Raw genomic sequence first — 20,876 nt, forward strand, 5'->3', positions numbered from 1 at the left:
GGCAAATAACAAAAAATTCAAAGTGCAGGGTTGAATGTGTAGGTATAGATGCCACGTGGTAGTTCTTATGCTAAAGTAGGATGCATGAGTAGCACAAGACCCAATTAGAGACTGATATGTGGCATATGCAAAAGGTAACTTTTGGATGCTTTAAATTGGTTGAATCTAGACCAATCACATTGTGCCACATGGCCCAATTAGAGGGTTCCACGTGGCCCAATCAGGGAAGGCCATGTGGCTCCCTATGGTTCTTCAAATGACCAGCAAGATTCACGAGGTTTTACCCCATGACCGCCCTCCACGCAACAAACACCTAACCAATCGGGATACAAGAAATTCTTATTGAACCATGGACGGTTGGGTTTAATGGGCGAACCTGTGGGTGTGTCTGACTGGCACGACTCTTGGTTTCTGGCACCAATGTGATCGTTTGTAGGGTAATCCGAGGGGGGGGTGCGGGTGTATGGCACCCTTGCCATAGCACCCTAGGCCATATGTATACCATGGAAATAGAGGCGTCAGAGTTGGGAAGGGTACATCGCTTATTACCCATGGCCCTTGGTCCCATGCACCCACGCGACCAATGACGCAGTAGTCAGAGTAATTTTTTTTTTAATTAAAATGTGCCAAACTTGCCTACACTGCCTGATCTAACATGCAACCTGCAGAGTTTCATCCTAAGCGCCCAACCAATTGGGCTAGAACAACATGGTATCAGATCTACTTTGAAGGGCTAGTGAATTAGAGTGTGCATAACAAAGCAACTCAAAGGGAGATGATATTGTTTAGATCATGGAGAAGAGGGATCAACTTAATACATGGAGATATGGTCTTGAGTAGATTGGCAGTGAGATTGGATGGGAGTTCTGGTGGATTGGTGGTGAGGCTAGTGAACAATAGTTTGTTTTACGATAGATTGTTGATCATGGAATTCCTATGATTTAACATGGATCATTGGGATAGGTCAAGCATTGCTTTGGCATGGACGAGATTTGTTTAATCAATATTGCTTCATCTGATGGACTACACATTGGCATGTTAGTTTCTTCATTGGATTGTGATGTTGAAAATATGAGATTTGAGGGATGTGCACGTGTTGTTTTTGATGTAGGAGGATGAGTGCTTGAAAGATTAGGTTGCATTGATGATGGCCCGTGTTCAACCACAACTCAAACTAACCTTGTAGGACACGAGATCAGTAGTTGGTTGAGCCAGTGGAGATCGTGTAGAATCAGAGGGAGTCTAGCTTTAGAGGGAGAAACCCTATGGAAGTGTTGAGGTCTTCTTGTTCATATGAAATGAGGCAAAGTCACTTCTGAGATTGCAGGGTTCATTCTACAAAGTATGCCACAGCGATGGACGCCAGATGGGTTAGTGTCGCTGGTAATATTGATGGAGACTTCATAGTGTTGGAAGTGCCTCCTTCCTAAGAGGGAGTGTTGATATTTGTAGCTTGGGAGGTACTCCAAGCCCTAGGCTAGAGGGTTTTGGAGGAATGAGAACACAAATATGGTTTGCGGGCTTAGAACCCACGGTTGAGGGTTTTGCACCCAAAGGAGTTGGGTAAACAATAAGTTGAATTTTGATGGTTTTAAAAATGGAGATGATAGAGGACCTCTAGAGGAAATAGGTGTTGGGTGTGGAGCCTGATTATCTTCTGTATTAAAAGGTTTCAGCTGTACGTATACCCCAGGAAGACTGTACACCCCCTCCACGCGGGGGGGGGGGGGGGGACTTGTCCCCCCGGTGGGGGCTCGGTCGGGGGCAGCGCCCCTGAAGCTAAAAATAGATGTAAAATTGCCTTGTAAAAGTCTAGTAATTTCTAGTCAATATAGGTCGTTCATTAGGCGGATGATCTGACGGTGGAAGTTATGTTTAGGTTAGGGTTTTTTGCCCTAGAAGGCAACCCCTCACTATATATGAGGGAATTGTATTACATCTATGTATATCTATATTCTGAGTGAGGAAGAGAGAGGAGATTGAGAGCGAAGAGGGTGTTATAACGGATTTGTTGTAGGTTGTATCTCTTCAGTTTGCTGGATAATATAATAAAAGAAGGACTAGCTGTTTCTCTGTGGACATAGCCCAAATTGGGTGAACCACGTATATCTGTGTCTCTCTTGTTTTATGCATTTTTCTGTGTTTATATTTCTGCAATATTTTTATGTGTTCCATTGCTCCGTAAAATATAATTTTCTAACAATTGGTATCAGAGCCGAAGATCTATTTGGTTGATAAACTCGCAGGAGAGAAGGGTTCCTGGTTTGAGTGGGAGTAATGGCGGAAGATGATAGGTTTAGGGTCGAAAAATTCAATGGCCAAGACTATCAGCTGTGGAAGATGTAGATGGAAGATTATCTGTATCAGAGAGATCTGTACCTACCATTGAGTGGAAAGAAAAAGAAGCCGACGAGTATGACAGACACAAAATGGGATATTCTCGACAGAAAGGCACTTGGAACAATACGATTGTGCCTAGTGGCGTTGGCAACGTTTAATATTTCAAAGAAAACGACAACAGAGGGTTTAATGTCAACATTGTCCAAACTATATGAAAAACCCTCTACCTCAAATAAGGTATTTCTTATGAAGCGTTTATTTAATATGAAGATGTCAGAAGGTGGATTTGTTGCAGACCATTTAAATGATTTTAATACAATTACAATTCAGTTAAGTTCTATAGGGGTAAATTTTGATGAAGAAGTTAGGGCTCTGTTATTTCTATGCTCATTACCAGAAAGTTGGAATGGCTTAGTTATGGCCATTAGTAATTCTATCTCTGGATCTAGTACTTTAAAGTTTGATGATGTTGTTGGGGCAATCCTTAGTGAGGAAATGCAATGGAAAAGCTCCGGTGAGACATCAGGAAATGCTTTGACTGCAGAGACTAGGGGAAGAAAAATGGAAAGAGGAAAGAGCTCGGGATATCGCAGTAAGTCAAGAAAAGGTAGATCCAAGTCCAGATCGGGGATAGTGTGCTAGAAATGTGGGAAGAAAGGACACCTGAAGAAATACTGCAAGTCTCAGAAGGGAAAAGAAGGAGACGCGCAGCAAGGAAACAATCATGAAGTGAATGTAATAGGTGATGTGTTGCAAGATGCTTTGATTCTTTCATTAGAAAATATTATTGATGGCTGGGTGGTAGATTCAGGGGCCTCATTCCATGCCAAACCTGATAGGAAACATTTTCATGATTATGTTCAAGGAGATTTTGGACAGGTTCGATTGGGTGCTGATAAACCCTGTAAAATCGTTGGAATGGGTACAGTTTTGATAAAACAACAAAATGGAAATCAGTGGCTACTGAAGGAGGTAAGGCATGTTCTAGATCTGAAGAAAAATCTGATTTCAATAGGGCAGTTGGGAGGTGAAGGTTGCGTAACTACTTTCAAAGATAAAACCTGGAAGGTCACTAAAGGATCCCTGGTAATAACGAAAGGAGAATAGGTTGGTACATTGTATTTATGCAATGGTATTTCTAATTCTGTTAATGCTTTAACCTCTACAGGAGAAGATACAACATTGTGGCATCATAGGCTCGGGCACATGAGTGAGAAGGGGATGCAAATTCTTCACTCAAGAAATTTGTTTCCAGGTTTGAAGCATGTTGATTTAAAATTCTGTGAGAATTGTGTTTATGGAAAACAGAAGAGAGTCAGATTCCTTAGAGTTGGGAAAGAAAAGAAGAGCGAAAAATTAGAGCTTGTGCATACAGATGTATGGGGACTTGCTTAGGTATCATCTCTTGGTGGCTCTCATTATTATGTTACTTTTATTGATGATGCAACCAGAAAAACCTGGATTTATTGTATTCTAAATAAATCTGATGTATTTGATACTTTCAAGAAATGGAAAGCTTTGGTTGAAAATGAGACAGGAAAAAGTTTGAAGTGTCTTAGATCAGATAATGGAGGTGAATATTGCAGCAAAGAGTTTGATAGGTACTATTCAGAGAATGGAATTTTTAGAGAGAAGACAGTTCCAGGAACACCACAAGAAAATGGCGTGTCAGAAAGGATGAACAGGACAATCATGGAGCGTGCAAGGTGCATGAGATTGCATGCAGGATTGCCTTTACAATTTTGGGCAGATGCTATAGACATTGCTATTTATCTAATAAACAGAGGGCCTTCAAGTTCCTTGGATGGTGGTATTATAGAGGAGGCATGGACAGGTAAAAAGGTAAACTACTCATTTTTAAAGACTTTTGGCTTGGAAGCCTTTGTCCACATTAATAAAGAAAATAGAACAAAGCTTGAGGCAAAATCAAAGAAATGTACCTTTATTGGATATGGTGTTAATGATTTTGGTTATCGCTTATATGATTATGAAAATCACAAAATCATTAGGTGCAGAGATGTAATATTCAATGAAAAGGTCTTGTATAAGAATCAATTGCAGGAAAAGAAACAGGAAAAAGAACACAGAGAATACACAGTGCTTGACGATATCAAAGGAAAGTGATGGTGCCTGAAAATCATAATGATCAACAGCTAGAACAAGAACCACAATAGCAACAAGCACCTCAAACACCTGAAAGTGGTGTTAGAAGATCTACCAGGATAAGTAGACCCCCTGAACGATACTCTCCTTCATTATATTATGTATTGTTGACTGATTCTGGTGAACCAGAATGTTATGAAGAAGCAGTGCAGGTAGAAACTAGGAAGAAGTGGGAGCAAGCCATGAAAGAAGAGATGGACTCCTTAGCACATAACCAGACTTGGGACTTAGTCAGGTTGCCTGCAGGTAAAACAACATTGCAGAATAAATGGGTTTACAAGTTGAAGGAAGAAGATGGAGGTAGAAAAAGGTATAAAGCTAGACTTGTGGTGAAAGGGTTTGCAGAGAAAAAGGGTATAGACTTTGATGAAATATTTTCTCCTGTTGTTAAAATGAATTCAATAAAAAATATTCTAAGTCTAGTAGCAGCTGAAGATTTGCATCTTGAGCAGTTAGATGTAAAGACAACCTTTCTCCATGGGGATTTGGAGGAAGAGATATATATGCAACAACCACAAGGATATGAGGTAAAAGGAAAGGAGAAACTAGTGTGCAGGTTGAAGAAGAGCTTGTATGGCTTAAAACAGGCTCCAAGGCAGTGGTATCTAAAATTTGACAGGTTTATGTCTGAACAAGGTTATACTAGGTGTCACTCTGATCATTGTGTTTATCTCAAAAGGCAAAATGATGGCAGCTATATTATATTGTTATTGTATGTAGACAGGCTTGTTGCAGGTTCTAACATGCAGGAAATAAATGTGTTCAAAAGGAAATTGGCAAACTCATTTACAATGAAGGATTTGGGTGCCGCAAAACAAATCCTTGGTATGAGAATAACTAGAGACAGGAAGAATCGCAAATTAACATTGTCTCAAAGTGAGTACATAGAAAAGGTGTTGAAAAGGTTTAATATGCAGAATGCAAAACCAGTTAGTATACCTTTGGCTAGCCATTTCAAATTAAGTAAGGAGGTGTGTCCCAAGACTCAGGAAGAAATGGCTCATATGTCTAAAGTTCCATATGCATCAACAGTTGGAAGCTTAATGTATGCAATGGTCTGCACAAGGCCTGATGTTGCACATGCAGTGGGAGTTGTAAGTAGGTACATGAACAATCTAGGAAAAGAACATTGGATGGCATTGAAGTGGATTCTCAGGTATTTGAGAGGTACCACAAATAAAGCATTATGCTTTGGTGGTTCAAACATTGCTCTACAGGGATATGTTGATGCAGATATGGCAGGTGACAGAGATAACAGGAGGAGCACTACAAGATATGTATTTATTGGAGGTGGAACAACTATCAGTTGGGTTTCAAAAATCCAAAGTTTTGTTTCACTTTCAACAACAGAAGTAGAGTATGTTGTTGCTACAGAGGCTAGTAAAGAAATGATTTGGTTACAAAGGTTTCTGGATGAATTGGGTAAGAAGCAAGAGTTGGGTAGGTTATACAGTGACAGCCAGAGTGCCATACATCTTGCAAAGAACTCTGCATTTCATTCCAAGACTAAACATATATAGATCAAGTACCATTTCATACGGTCAACATTGGAAGATGGACAGTTGAAGCTGGAAAAGATACACACTAGCCAAAATCCTGTAGATATGTTAACAAAAGTTGTAACCAGGAAGAAACTGAGAATTTGCTCAGTTTCAATTAGTCTTCAAGTATGATGAAGAAGATGAGAAACAACCAGGTCCAAAGTGGAGTCATTGTCTAGCATATGAAGCTGCGGTGGAGTTGCTATAATCAATCTCCAAGTGGGAGATTGTTGGGTGTGCAGCCTGATTATCTTCTGTATTCAAACGTTTTAGCCGGACGTATACCCCAGGAAGACTGTACGCCCCCTCCATGCGCGGGGGGGGGGGGGAGGGTGCAGGGGGGACTTGTTACCCCTGCAGGGGTCTGAGGGGGCTGATCCCCCCCAGCTGGGGGGTCCGGGAGCCAGCGGTCCCCTGGTGGGGGCTCGGGGGCAGCACCCCCGAAGCTAAAAATAGATGTAAAATTGCCTTGTAAAATTCTAGTAATTTCTAGTCAATCTAGGCCGTTCATTAGGTGGATGATCTGATGGTGGAAGTTATGTTTAGCTTAGGGTTTTTTGCCCTAGAAGGCAACCCCTCACTATATATGAGGGAATTGTATTGCGTCTATGTATATTTGTATTATGAGTGAGGAAGAGAGAGGAGATTGAGAGCGAAGAGGGTGTTACATCGGATCTGATGTAGGTTGTATCTCTTCAGTTTGTTGGATAATATAAAAAAAGAAGGACTGGCTATTTCTCCGTGGACATAGCCCAAACTGGGTGAACCACGTATATCTGTGTCTCTCTTGTTTTATGAGTTTTTTCTGTGTTTATATTTCTGCAATATTTTTATGTGTTCCATTGCTCCATAATATATAATTTTCTAACACTAGGTGCAGTGAAAATAATTAAAATCTGAGGTTTGGATATGGAGATACAAATATTTATGTAAATGAGTGGGAAAAACAAGCACAAGTGGGTTGACTTGACCTAAGGAAGACCCAAGGCTAGGCTGGACGTTGCCCTAGATTTTTGTATAAATAAGAGATAAGAAGGAGCCTTATGATAATCATCCAATTGAAAATCACATCAAGGATAAATTTGAAATAGTCGCAGAAGTATTGGTCTCCAACGAAGGTGGGAAGAAGCAAGGTTTGGGCATCTTTTCTACACTGTTATGGATCAAGTTGCACAAGCAGGAGGATGAGGTCTAGAAGTGTTGATCTGAGTAAGACTATGGAGGATCATCATAATAGGAAAGGCAAAAGTTCTTTGTGTTTTTTCAGGTAGGAAGAAAGGCTTGTTTTGGAGGCCGATTTGGTTAATAGGCTTTCTAAAACAAGGCCACACACATCTATAGAAAAACATAGCAAGGAGGGCTAGTGGTGAGGGTCTTCATGTGATTTTGTAGGTGGAAAAGATGCCATAGACAAGGACGAGAATTTGAAAGAGGAGGCTAAGGTTGAAGGGAGGATTTCTGGGTTGATCTTGTGTAACAAATGTAGTCCTTATGTCTTCTGTTTTGGCTGCAGGGTTCTGAGTAGTTGCAGAAGGGGGTTCACCCTTGTTTGGGGGGTCGAGAGGTCTAGTTAAGGTATACATTCCTAGACGCATCCACAGGAAGGAAAAAATAGGTGTAGTAAGTGGAACATAGGGTGGTTTCCCTTTGAAGGAGGTCCAAATCCCTTGCTGTACCTCAGTCTCAAAACCACAAACGGGTAGTTTGTGTTGAAGAATGTAACTAGGTTCGATCTTCATAATTGTATAATGTAATGTATTTGTCAAAATAAATTTTATTATTAATAGAACTGACTTATTAAAACATGGGTTTTATGCTTGGGTGAACATTTTTAGGTCAAATCCTCCATTGTAGGCTTTTAGGTTTTATATTGAGTCAAATAGAGTCATTGCCAATTTTATTAGACCCTTCTTAGGTGTTTCTATCATGTAAAAGGAATTATTTTTGAGTCAAATAGGCCATTTGTCACCTCCACACCGAGTCAGCCCTATCCCGATGAAGTCGACCTACATTAGGGAAATCCGAACCACAAGAAGGCTATAAAGAAGAGGCAGTTCGATTCATTTGTACCACTAACTCAACAAGTTCGATATCCAAGAAAGAGAAGTAGAAAAAGTGTGAAATTTCTAAGGAAGGAAGAAGTTTGCTGGAAAGAACATATAAGAAGTTTTGGGCTATCAATTTCTCACACGTTTGAAGTTATTGGGCATTTACTGGGGTTGAAATTCTAAATTATACTGCAGGTCAAAGTTTCGCTGCTAAGAAGGCCGAAATTCTGCTACTGCAAGTTCGAAGTTGTTGCTGCGAATCCATCACTTGGAGAAGAAAGGAAGGCATGAATTGGTGGTTGGAGGAAGTATGTTTCTAGGTAATAGAGTCTTGGATAATCTCATCTTGCCATTAAAACTACTAAAGGAAGAGTTCTGACTGGGTTTTCCCCTTTATATGGGTTTTTCCCTGGCTGTTCGCATACATCTTGTGTCTCTTGTTCTTGTGATATTCATATACACTTAAATTGGTAATTGCTTGATGAAACATGATATGGTAAAGAAGTAAAAGAAGCCAACATAATTCATAAGTAATTATCCAAAAGAGGAATCAAACCCTAATTTTTACTAGCATTGATTTCTCAACAGTTTGTGGAGGGTCACAAGGCTAAGCATGTGTGTTGGAAGGGCTAGAAGAGGAAGATAGTTAGGAAGGTTGGTTGGAAAACGAAACTACAATTATTCAAATTAAAATTAGGGACATTATTGTGCCCTTACCGGACTTCATAATTGATCCAGGAGGATCTCGTCAAATCAGTTACATGGGTTCAGTTTCGTCGCCAGCATTCAGTCCAGTGTCTTCAGCTTCGACAGTGTTATTTATGGTTCAGGTTGTTCAGGTGATGTCAATGGTTTTCATGGTGTTCGAAGGATATGGTTTTGTACCTGGTTGTCAACATGCAGTTGTCGTCAGTTCTGCTAGGATTTGGTCGTCGACATGGGTTTGTCGTCCACCTTCGCAAGATATGGTTGTCGACATGTTGGTTGTCGTCAGTTCCGCCAACATATGGTTTTCGACATGGGTTGGTCATCCACATAGCTCGAGCCATTTGTTGAACTGTTCTATTCATTATTTCTACCACACCATTTTGCTGAGGAGTCCTTGCGGTGAAGAATTGCCTTTTTATTCCATGTTGTTCACAAAAGTCAAAGAATTCATCCGATGTAAATTCCCCTCCTCGATCAGATCTAAGAAATTTGATTTTTCGATCTTATTAATTTTCAACCAAAGCTTTGAAGGCTTGGAACTTTTCAAATGCTTCATCTTTATGCTTTAGAAGACCTATCCAACACATTTTGGAAAATTCATCAATGAACAAAATAAAATATTCTTCTCCACGAGGTCACTTTTTCCTTGATGGTCCACATAGATCAGTATGGACAAGTTCAAGAGGCTTACTAGTTGACCCTTCTTTTTCCATGAAGCGAACTCTGGTTGGCTTATCGATTTGGCATGGTTTACATATTGTATTTTCTGGGATGCTGATATCTGGAAGATCACGAACAACCTTGTGTTTGCATGCTTTTCTTATTTGAGAAAAGCTTAGATGTCCCAATCTTTTATGCCATAGCCAATTTTAATCATTTTTTCTTAGATAGCATTTTTGTTGTCCTCCCTTGAGTATGTATAAGTTGTTTGGAGTTCTTGTACCTTTGATGACGGTCTCTCCTATATCAAGCTCATGAACAACACATTCGTTTGATCGAAACACCACTTCATTTCCTTGATCACACATTTGACTGACACTCAACAGGTTATGCTTTAAACCGTCTACATACATAACATTTCTAGCTTTAACCTTTTCTTTCAAGAAAATAGAGCCTTTACCTTTTATGACAACAGGAGTGTCATTTCCAAATGAGACATTCTTTTCCTTTTCTAAGGCATTATATGAGTGAAGTTTTTCTTTGTCACCTGTCATGTGTTTTGAGCATCCATTGTTGATGTACCACTGATTTTCTTGTCCTTTTGCATACAAGGCTATACCACATCTTTATGTTTGAGATTCTTTCCTTCTCCATATCTTGGGATTTAATGGAATTTTCTCCTTTTGAGATGTTTGCCGAAATTTTCTCTTGCATTCAGATTCTTCATGACCAAAGTTGTTACAGATTGAGCATTCTATTTCATTTTCAAGAGGAGAAAAGTTTTTATAGAAACTTCTCTTGATTCCTGTTACATTCCTTTGATTTCGTGCTTCTCTAGTCATGATGGTTTTGTAAGAAACACATTGAGCAGGTTTGTGCCCGAAATTATGAGATGAAAAACATTGGCCATTAAAGAAGTTCTTGCGACTATCGAATCTATTAACCTAGTGATTGTAGTTTCTATTGATATTCATCTTTGGAGAAAAATGAGTATGATTTTCCTGAGGATGGTTGTGGCTTCTATTCATCCTTGGAGTAAATTAAGTATGATTTACCTGGAGATCAACTTTATGCCTTTGTTGACGATTGTCATACTGTTCACTGGTCTTTGTTGCATCAAGATAGCTTTTGGTGGAGGTTGACGACTTCAGTGATTGAGATGCTTCTTCATTATATCCAAGACCTGTCTTTATTAGAGGAGAACGCTGAACTTTGATAATTTCATTTAAAGTTTCTGATCCTTTAGCAAATCTAAGATTGAGAGATTTCGTTTTCTCAAGGTCCTTTCTTAGACCCACAATTTCACATTCTAGTTTTTCATTGTGTTTTTCTTTTTCAACAAGTTTTTATGTCAAGGTATCTATAATCATATTCTTTTCTTCTAAAAAGATTTTGAGTTTAGATATTTCTTCATGAAGGTCTTCCTCTTCTAAAGCATCCCAAAAATTATCATCTTCATAAGCCATGAGAAGTCTGTAATCTTGTCTAGTTTCATCTTCATCACTATTAGATAAACCATCGTTATCTTCATGAGTATAGTAACTCCTTTTATTCACAACTTGTTTTCTATTCCCTTTTGCATATTCCTTTCCTTTTTCATATTTATCTTTATGAGGACATCTGGCAGTATAAATATCGACTCTGCCACAAGCAAAGCATTTGAAAGGTAGCTTACCTCTAAACCTTCCAGAACCCCATTGAAGCTTCTTGAAAAAGTTTACCTCACCTTCTTCTTCTGAAATATGTCCCGATTCATTGTGTTCTTCCTTTCCTTTTGCTGAAGCTTTAAATGCGGCTTCTCTCATATCTGATGGTCCTTCTTTTCTCATCTCGAAGTCAGTTAAGATTCCGTGACGCTATGTCATAGTGATATTCTGCAGATCCTATTTTTTTTATATGGCAGACACTTTGGATTCAAATTTAGTAGACAGGGATCTCAAAACTTTCTCAACTAAGGTAACTTCCTTTATTTCTCCACCTAGATTCTTCATACAATTAACAACCTCATCTATACGTAAGAAGTAACTAGCTATACTTTCATCACTATGCATCTTAAGAGTTTCATACTGAATTCTGAGAGTTTGAAGCATAGCACGTTTTACCTGAGAGTCTCCTTCGTAGCTCAGAACAATTTTGTCCCATATTTCTTTGGTTGATTTGAGTTGCATGACTTTGACAAACTCTGATTTTGACAGACTTCCCAATAAAGTATTGACAACTTTGGCATTGATTTCATATTGCTTTTTACCTGGCGCATCTGTAGGAATTGTTGTTGGAAATGTATATCCTCCTTCCACAATTTCCCAGACATCTGTTCCAAGCAATTGTAGATAGGCTGTGGTTCTTATTTTCCAATAAACAAAGTTTCTCCCATCGAAGATTGGTGGTCTAATGAATCCCATGCTTTCTTGATTGTTCATGTTGATGGATCTCCCTTCAAGCGATCAAGCCTCTTCTGAAGGACCTGCTCTGATACTAATTGTTGGAAATAATACTGAGAGGGGGTGAATCAGTATTATAAGATCAATAATTTTATTTCCCAAAAATATTTATATACGATACTCTAGTGAAGTGAACTAGTGTGTACACGTGACTGTGCTTAAGGAAACCAACGCATATGCAGAGAACTTGTGATTTAGACAATTATCATGTGTTGAGCTTAAACCAATATATCAGAGATTTATTAGACAGTGCAGTAAAAGCATAATAAAGAATCACACATAAGAAACACACATGAACACCAAGATTTAAGGTGGAAACCCAATGTTGGTAAAAACCACCTGCTGCTATCGTCTCTGTCTTCTTTTAATAATAAGAAAGTCTATTTACAATCTTGTACTAGTGCAGACTCATACCAGTACACAGGATTCTACCTGCAGAAGGTTGCAACCTTCTGTGCTTCTCCAGCTTCTACTGGAAGGGAGCTACAACCCCCTAGCTCTTGTACTAGACAATATGTTTACTAGTACGTAGGTGCCAGCCTACAAAAAACTCTACTCTTTCACCAGGGACCACGTTTCATGAATTTTCAGACTAGATACTCCCGGATTACAAAACCACAATCTGAAGGCCACATTTCATCAAATTTCCACACTGGACCCATCAAAGCTTTTAAACTTAAACTGCATCAACCAATATTCAGTTAATTTGAACAATCATATCACTGACACCAGAACATTGTACTGAACCCAGAACCATGCATCATCATTCAGAACCAGCTGTAACCTCAAAAATCATGCATTAGAATGTATACACTACTTGGCTGCACCCAAACTGCGTGTATACGCTACTTCTGTTAATTGAACTTGCGTATACCTTCAAAACTACTGCAAACATAAACTTTTGAATCAATTCTGTACCAACTATCAATATACTGAATATCTACTGTCAACTTTCAGAGCTTTACACAGGTAGGGACAGAGATCACTTCTTCTCACTTATACAATCAATCAATCAAATGCCATCCTCCTTATGTATTCAGTTTTACATTCAGATCTAAGAAGACTTCATTGATAGACAACAGTAAAACAACAGAATTTGATCAGATAGTTTAGTCAAATCTGAAAAATAAGCTTTTCTTTTGTATACACTACTTGCAAGAACCAAACCTGTGTGTATATGCTCTTTGGCCGAGATGAACCTGCGTACAGATATGCAAATATTGATTTAGAACTTTGTGGCAATTCCAGACTTTAGACAAACCCAGATCTTGATAGATAATGACTAAAATAGGCGCAAAACATCAGATCTAGTCGCAACCAATATCAAATCATTCAAGAATAAGTTATTTCATGTCTCATGATCCTAATCCAACATTGAACTCAAGGTGCACATAAATAATGTAGATCCAGTCCCAAACACAACCATGCAACATAAAATATACTTCAGATAGAAGTATTCCTTAGAATATTATTGCTTGCACACTTTGCCTAATGATCTTCTCCTCCTTATATACTCTTAGGCCTTTCTCAATACCTTGGACCAAAGCCACTTAGGACCAATACCTTGGACCAAATACCTAGGGTCAATACCTTGGACCAAATACCTCAGACCAAATACCTTGGATCAATACATTGGATAAAAATACCTTGGACCAAAAACTTGGTTTTCCAACATGTACGCGGTTTTCCTCTTGTGAAAGTGTGTGTATACGTTATACGCTCCTTTTGTTCTGTTAACCCGTGTGTATACGCTTCTTCAACAAGGTGAACCTGCGTATACCTCTCTTTATTTATTCTTTGGAGTCTCATCTATAATCCTTTGCTATTGACCTGTTGCACAGTGAACTCTCATCTAAGTGAGTTGCCATCAAGGAAAACAAGTGTATCATAATGCCAACAATCTTCTCCTTTGGACTTGATGGAAAAAACAACACCAAGACACTCTCCCCCTTTGACATCAGGGGAAAAGGGTGGATCAAGATATTCTCTCCTGTTGACATACATTATTCTGTCCATGATCCCCCTGATTACATGCTGAATTCTTTGATTGAGCTCCCCTTTTTACATGCTGAGATGCACTGAAACCATCCATGCTCCCCTTGAGCACATGCAGAGTGCAAAAATATTCTCCAAAATAACATGACTCTATAACTCAACTAAGTGAGTATGACCTTCCTATCACCAAGGAATTATACATACATCCATATCCCAGCCAAGTGGGGATATACCAGTTTATACATGACAGAAATAATAAATATTACATCAACCATCCCATGCAAAGTGGGGATACCAATTACATCATTTGTCCAAGAGGACTCATTCAAATGTATGAGAAGACATATCACACCCTAGACTTTTTACATGACTTAAGCAACAAATGGTATAAATATCTGAAGCCATAACTGGACTCAGCAACCATAATGCCAACAATGTTGAATGTATGTGAAGGCTAATGCTCCCCCTGAACCTGTGCTACCTGTGCATTGTTAACAAGTCAATTATCAAGGCATCTTTGTCAGTCAGATAAAAATTAATGAACAAAGCATATCGATAGACAATAATCATCAATATCAGACAGAGCACCCATATCAGAGCCTGCACCACTGTTTTTCCTGTCTGAAAAACATATATGCTCCTTGACCTACAGAAACATGCATGTGTACGTGACTATACTTCATGAAACAAGCATATAATAACCTTTCTATGAAAAATTTGGATTTAACAACAAGATGATGCAACAACTAATCCCAGCTTTTGTCTGAGATATTCAAATGTTTCTTTGGGCAGTGGTTTAGTGAATATATCAGCAACTTGTTCTTGGAGGGAACATACTCCAATTTTACCTTTTGTTCAAGAACTTGTTCACGTAGAAAATGGTACTTGATGGGTATGTGCTTGGTCTTGGAGTGGATGACTAGATTCTTTGAAATAATGATGGCACTTGTATTATCACATAGAATGGAGATAGGTGGAGTACATGTGATCTGAATGTCTTGCAAAGTTTACATCATCCAAAGTAGTTGTGTACAACAAGATGCAATAGCCACATATTCTGCTTCAGCTGTAGATAAAGCAATTGAACTTTGTTTCTTGCTGAACCAAGACACTAACCTAGAACCCATATAGAATGCACCACCACTAGTGCTTTTTCTATCATCAACACTTCCTACCTAATCTGCATCTGTATATGCATGAAGAGTAAGATTTGCATCTCTAGGATACCATAAACCAAATTCCTGAGTTCCTTGAAGATATTTGAAAATTATTTTGACTGCCTGAAGGTGTGATTCCTTTGGATTTGCTTGGAATCTTCCAACTATTCCTACTACATGCATGATGTCAGGTCGGGTACCTGTTAGATAAAGAAGACTGCTAATCATGGATCTATAAGTTGGTTGGTGTATTGCTACTGATTCATCATTTGAGCTGAGACTACATCCTGTTATCATTGGGGTACATACAGGTTTAGAATCTTCCATTCTGTACCTTTTCAAGATCTGTTTGAGATATTTGGTTTGTGACAGAAAAATACCATCTTTATTTTGTTAAACTTGTAGACCAAGAAAATAGGTAAGTTCACCAAGCAAGGACATTTCAAATTCTTGCTGCATTATTGAAGAAAAATTCTGACTCATGGATTCTTCATTGCTATCAAAAATGATATCATCAACATAAACAATAATAATTAGCAATTTATTAATTTCAATCTATGTATATAGATTGCTATCTACTGAACCTTTTGTAAAACCTTGTTGGTGTAGATATTTGTCAAGGCGGTAATACCAGGCCCTTGGAGCCTGTTTCAGACCATAGAGAGCCTTTTTGAGTTTGCATACAAGTTTTGCATAATTTCCAAGAATGAATCCTTCTGGTTGTTCAATATAAACTTCTTCTTCTAAATATCCATTAAGGAAGGCTGATTTTACATCCATTTGGTATACTTTGAATTTCTGAAAGCTAGAAAGATCAAGAAACATCCTTATGGCTTCAAGTCTGGCAACAGGTGCAAAGGCTTCTTCAAAATATATACCTTCTTGTTGAGCATATCCTTTACAAAAAAGTCTGGCCTTGTTTCTAATGACTTCTCCATTTTCATTCAGCTTGTTTTTGAATATCCATTTAGTTCCTATAATATTTTTATCATGAGGTCTAGGAACTAATTCCCAAGTATCATTCTTTTCAATTTTCTCAAGTTCTTCATCCATGGCCTTTACCCAACATTCATCTTTGCATGCTTCATTTACATTTTGAGGTTCGATGGAAGATAGTAATGCTAGATAGCTTGGGGTCCCTGTAATAGTTCTTCTTGTCCGTACACCTGCCTCTTTTTCCCCTAAAATTTGAGTTTCTGGATGGTTTTTCTGAACATACCTAGACGAAATATTTTCTTCTACCATTATCTCTTCTTCTGGTGCTTCATTGGTTTCTTCTTCAATATCATTTTGATTTGATGTGGGAAAATAATCCCCATATTCTCCATTGCCATAATCTTCTATTGATTTTATCTTTTTGGATTTTTGCATGCTTCATCAACTACAACATCAATGCTTTCAACAATTTTCCCAATTCTTTTATTATAACATTTATATCCTTTACTTCTGGAGGAATAACCAAGAAGAATACCTTCATCTGCTTTGGGTTCAAACTTACCAAGTTTTTCATCAGTCCTTTTGATAAAGCATTTGCTTCCAAAAACTTTAAAGTATTTTACAGTAGGAGTCTTGCCATACCAAAGTTCATGTGGAGTTTGAGTGCTATTTACCCAAACATTTGTTTTGTTGAGAATAGTTACGACAACAAATGCTGCTTTACCCCAGAAGGTTGCAGGAGTTCCAGATTCATCTAGCATAGCTTGAGCCATTTGTTGAACTGTTCTGCTCATTCTTTCTACAACACCATTTTGCTGAGGAGTTCTTGCGGTGGAGAATTGCCTTTTTATTCCATGTTGTTCACAAAAGTCAAAGAACTCATCCGATGTAAATTCCCCTCCTCGATCAGATCTGAGACATTTGATTTTTCGATCTGATCATTTTCAACCAAAGCTTTGAAGCCTTGGAAATTTTCAAATGCTTCATATTTATGCTTTAGAAGACCTATCCAATGCATTCTAGAAAAATCATCAATGAACAAAATAAAATATTCTTCTCCATGAGGTGACTTTTTCCTTGATGGTCCACATAGATCAGTATGGACAAGTTCAAGAGGCTTACTAGCCGACCCTTCTTTTTCCATGAAGTGAACTCTGGTTTGCTAACCGATTTGGCATGGTTTGCATATTGTATTTTCTGGGACGCTGATATCTAGAAGATCACAAACAACCTTGAGTCTACATGCTTTTCTTATTTGAGAAAAGCTTAGATGTCCCAATCTTCTATGCCATAGCCAGTTTTCATCATTTTTTCTTAGATATCACTGTTTTTGTCCTCCCTTGAGTATGTATAAGTTGTTTGGAGTTCTTGTACCTTTGATCACGGTCTCTCCTTTATCAATCTCATGAACAACACATCCGTTTGATCGAAACACCACTTCATTTCCTTGATCACACATTTGACTGGCTGTCATCCTCCTCTGCTCGGTTAGCAAAAAACTAACAGTTCTGATCTATTATAAGGTCTATTTTGGGTTTTTTTAGTTGTGTTGGCATTAAAATTAATTCGATGACCATGCAACCTAACCCTAAGGTGGCAAATCATAACTAGACCAAACCTTTGTAACCAAAATTAGAAGCAGTTCATTCCTAAACTTGGATGAAGAAGTTCAAATGCATCTAGGAGGTTATAAAGGTAGCATTTTTCATGAAGAGGACATTAGAGTGGTTTTGAGTTTTGTATGAAGGTTCTGGAGGATGTAGGTTGTTTTGTTTTCAGTGTAACAGGAGCATCCAGAGTTAGAATTGGGAACCGTGATAGGTGTTGGAAAGCTGGTTCAGAGATATTTCTTATGACAATAACTAGAAGTGCTTGCATGCACATGCAATTTGGTCAATTTTTTGTGTAATTGACCTCTTCAGAACTAATCCTAATAAAGTGGTCGCCCATCTTGAAAGTGGACTCAGAGACGTAGTCCATCAGGGACGAACTCTGTAATCAATCTTGTTGTCTGGTATCATTGTGTATTTGCTGTTTTCACTTCTGTTTTGCATCTTTCTTATGTTTATCATCTGTCTTAAGGTCTTTCTTCTCAAGTAGTTCTCATGGTTTCAACACTTTAATTTAACATTCATTTCACTGTTGGCATAATCAATTCTACTTCAGTTTTGACATATGATCATTTCAAATCATATAATTTGGTATCAGAGCAGGTTGCGTTTGTAGAATTTGTCAGTGAATGTTAACCAGGTCGAAGTTGCAACGTGGAGAAGGAATGCTCGAGGAGATTGATCCAGAAATTTGAAAGCGAAGAGTCGTTCATAAGTCAACCATGACAGGATCTAATGCAGGTGAAATTCCATAAACTAAGATGAGTGATGAACAGTTTCAGCAAGCATTCTTGATTATGCAGCAGATGTTGGGATAACTCTAAAAAGATAAGAAGGTGAGAGATACAGCTTCTTCTTCAAAGACATCGAAGAAGGAAAAAGGTAAAGGCAAGGTTGATAAACCACCTTCACCTCCATCATCTCCATCATCATCATCATCATTGTCTTCTTCTAGTGCAGAATCTAAAACATAAAATAAACCTAAGAAAACATCTCTTTTGAAACTTGATGTAAAATTTTAGTTACCTATTTATGATGGCCAAATGAATCTTGAAAAGCTATATAACTAGATTAAGCAGTTAGAAGTGTATTGTCGTATTCAGAACATTTTTGATGATAAAATGAAAATTCAGCTAGCTACACTTAGAATGGGGGAACAACTTTAATTTGGTGGGAAAGTAAAACTCATATAGATGTAAATTGATAAGGTAAAGTCATCTCTTCATGGTATAAGTTTTAAAAGCACTTAGGAAACAATTCTATCCTTTAGGATACATGCAACAAGCTGTTATTGATTGGCAACATTTGAGGCAAGGTTAAGGGTAGAGTGTTCAAGAGTTTACTCAGGAGTTCAGAAAGAAAGCATTGGCGCTTGGTATTTCATTGGATACACGTGAAAATTTATTAAAATATATCGACAGTTTACATTCATATTTGCAGCATACATTATTAATGTTTAATCCTGATGATTTTGATGAAGTGTGTGTTCAAGCCATACATATTGAATTAGGTGGCAGACCATTCAAGTTTTCACCACAATCAGCCAAAGAGTTGGAAATCATGGATTCCAATGACAGTGAAGGGAAGAATAATTCGAAGAGAAATAAATTAGTGACAACTCAGAAGGAAAGACCTACTTGTTCTCATTGCCAAAGAATCAGTCATGATGAATCTAAGTGTTGGAAACTTCATCCATAACTTAAGCCCAAAAGTTCCTTAAGGAGAAGGATGAAAATAAGGCAATTGCAGCAGTCCAACAAGATCTAGGTTTCGATTCAGGTGATGAAAGGAGGATAACTACCATAGTTTTGACAGGTAAAAATTCTGACACTGGTTCAAGTTCAAATACTATTGCATCTTCATTAAACATAAATCCTTCAAATGAGGATAAAAGAGTTGAATTATTTAACATAAGGATAACTTCTAAGCACACAAAGATAGATACAATGTTTGAAAGTGGATCACAGGAAAAATTAATATTTGAATATTTAGTTAAGAATTTGGGTTTGGAGACATGGAATCATCCAAGCCCTTACCCATTAGGATGGCTAAATAAATCAACTCAGATAAAAGTCACAAAACAATGTCAATTAAGATTTTCCATTACAGCTAATTACATTGATGAAGTGGAATTAGAGGTGGTTCCAATAGACATATGTGGAGTTGTCTTAGGAAGTCCTTATCTTTATGATTGTGATGCAATATTTTACAGGAGAGAGCATAAATATCACCTTAAGAAATATGGGGTTGAATTTATTGTCAGGGCACATCAAAACAAAAATCACTTGACTATTGTTGCTAATCAGATGAAGCAATTAATAAGTTCCAATAAGAGATTTGTAATCATGTGTGTAAAGGAACAACATAAGAACCAGCATGATGTTTGTTCAAGTTATGAGTCTTAGCTTAAAGATAGTTTGATCAAAGATGTAAAAATTTTTCCAGTTCTATTTAAAGAAACCAAACATCTTACTCATAAGCAGTGAATACAACATGAATTACAGTTGACGCCTAAAGCTCCTCTTCCTAATGTCAGAATGAATCAATTCAGTGCAAGTTTGGAAGTTAACAGTTACAGGGATGCAGGTCAGTATTGGGGAAAGTCAGTGTTACATTTCTCTTGTATTGTGTCACCATTTCATGTTTCAAACATTTTGGAAGCCTCCTTTCAAGCGGAGAGGAAGCCCATTTGTTTTCAAATCAAAGCCTTTTTTAAAGCAGTGTCAAAGTATCCAATACATCTAAGGGAAACTTATGCATCAGGGGAAAGTGCTAATTAATGGAAACATCATTTAATGAATAAGGAAACAATGATTCAAAAAAATCAACAACCACTTCAATACTTTCAAAATTAAACTAAGTTGCAACAGTTTCCATATTACAGTTTGATGGGTTTATTGCAACAAGTCCACTTAGTAATCAGGAATCAGGAAAGTATCACAAGTCAAGTAGCTGGTATGATGTCAAAAAATTCTTTGATTGTCTTTGTCATTATGCAATATAGATTGTTAATACATATTAATAACATTGAAAAATATCCTGTAGAGATTGTTTTCAAAGATGGGTGTGAATCACTAACTCATGGTATTTCGTGGAAAGAAATCAATCGCCATGTTCATAACAGGCTGTTTGACCATCTTCACAAGTTGTTCATACTCCAAATGGATGGAACAGTTCACCAATTCAAAATGTTCCATGATTAGCATCATCAGGGTCATCACTTTCAGGTGTTTGATCGAATGTATTGGTACATCTTCCAGACAAGGTGGAGTGTGAG

This window comes from Pinus tabuliformis, chromosome 3_2, assembly GCF_031772625.1.
Source record: "Pinus tabuliformis cultivar Carrire ecotype Pingquan chromosome 3_2, CPIR1, whole genome shotgun sequence".
Lineage (NCBI taxonomy): Eukaryota > Viridiplantae > Streptophyta > Pinopsida > Pinales > Pinaceae > Pinus > Pinus tabuliformis.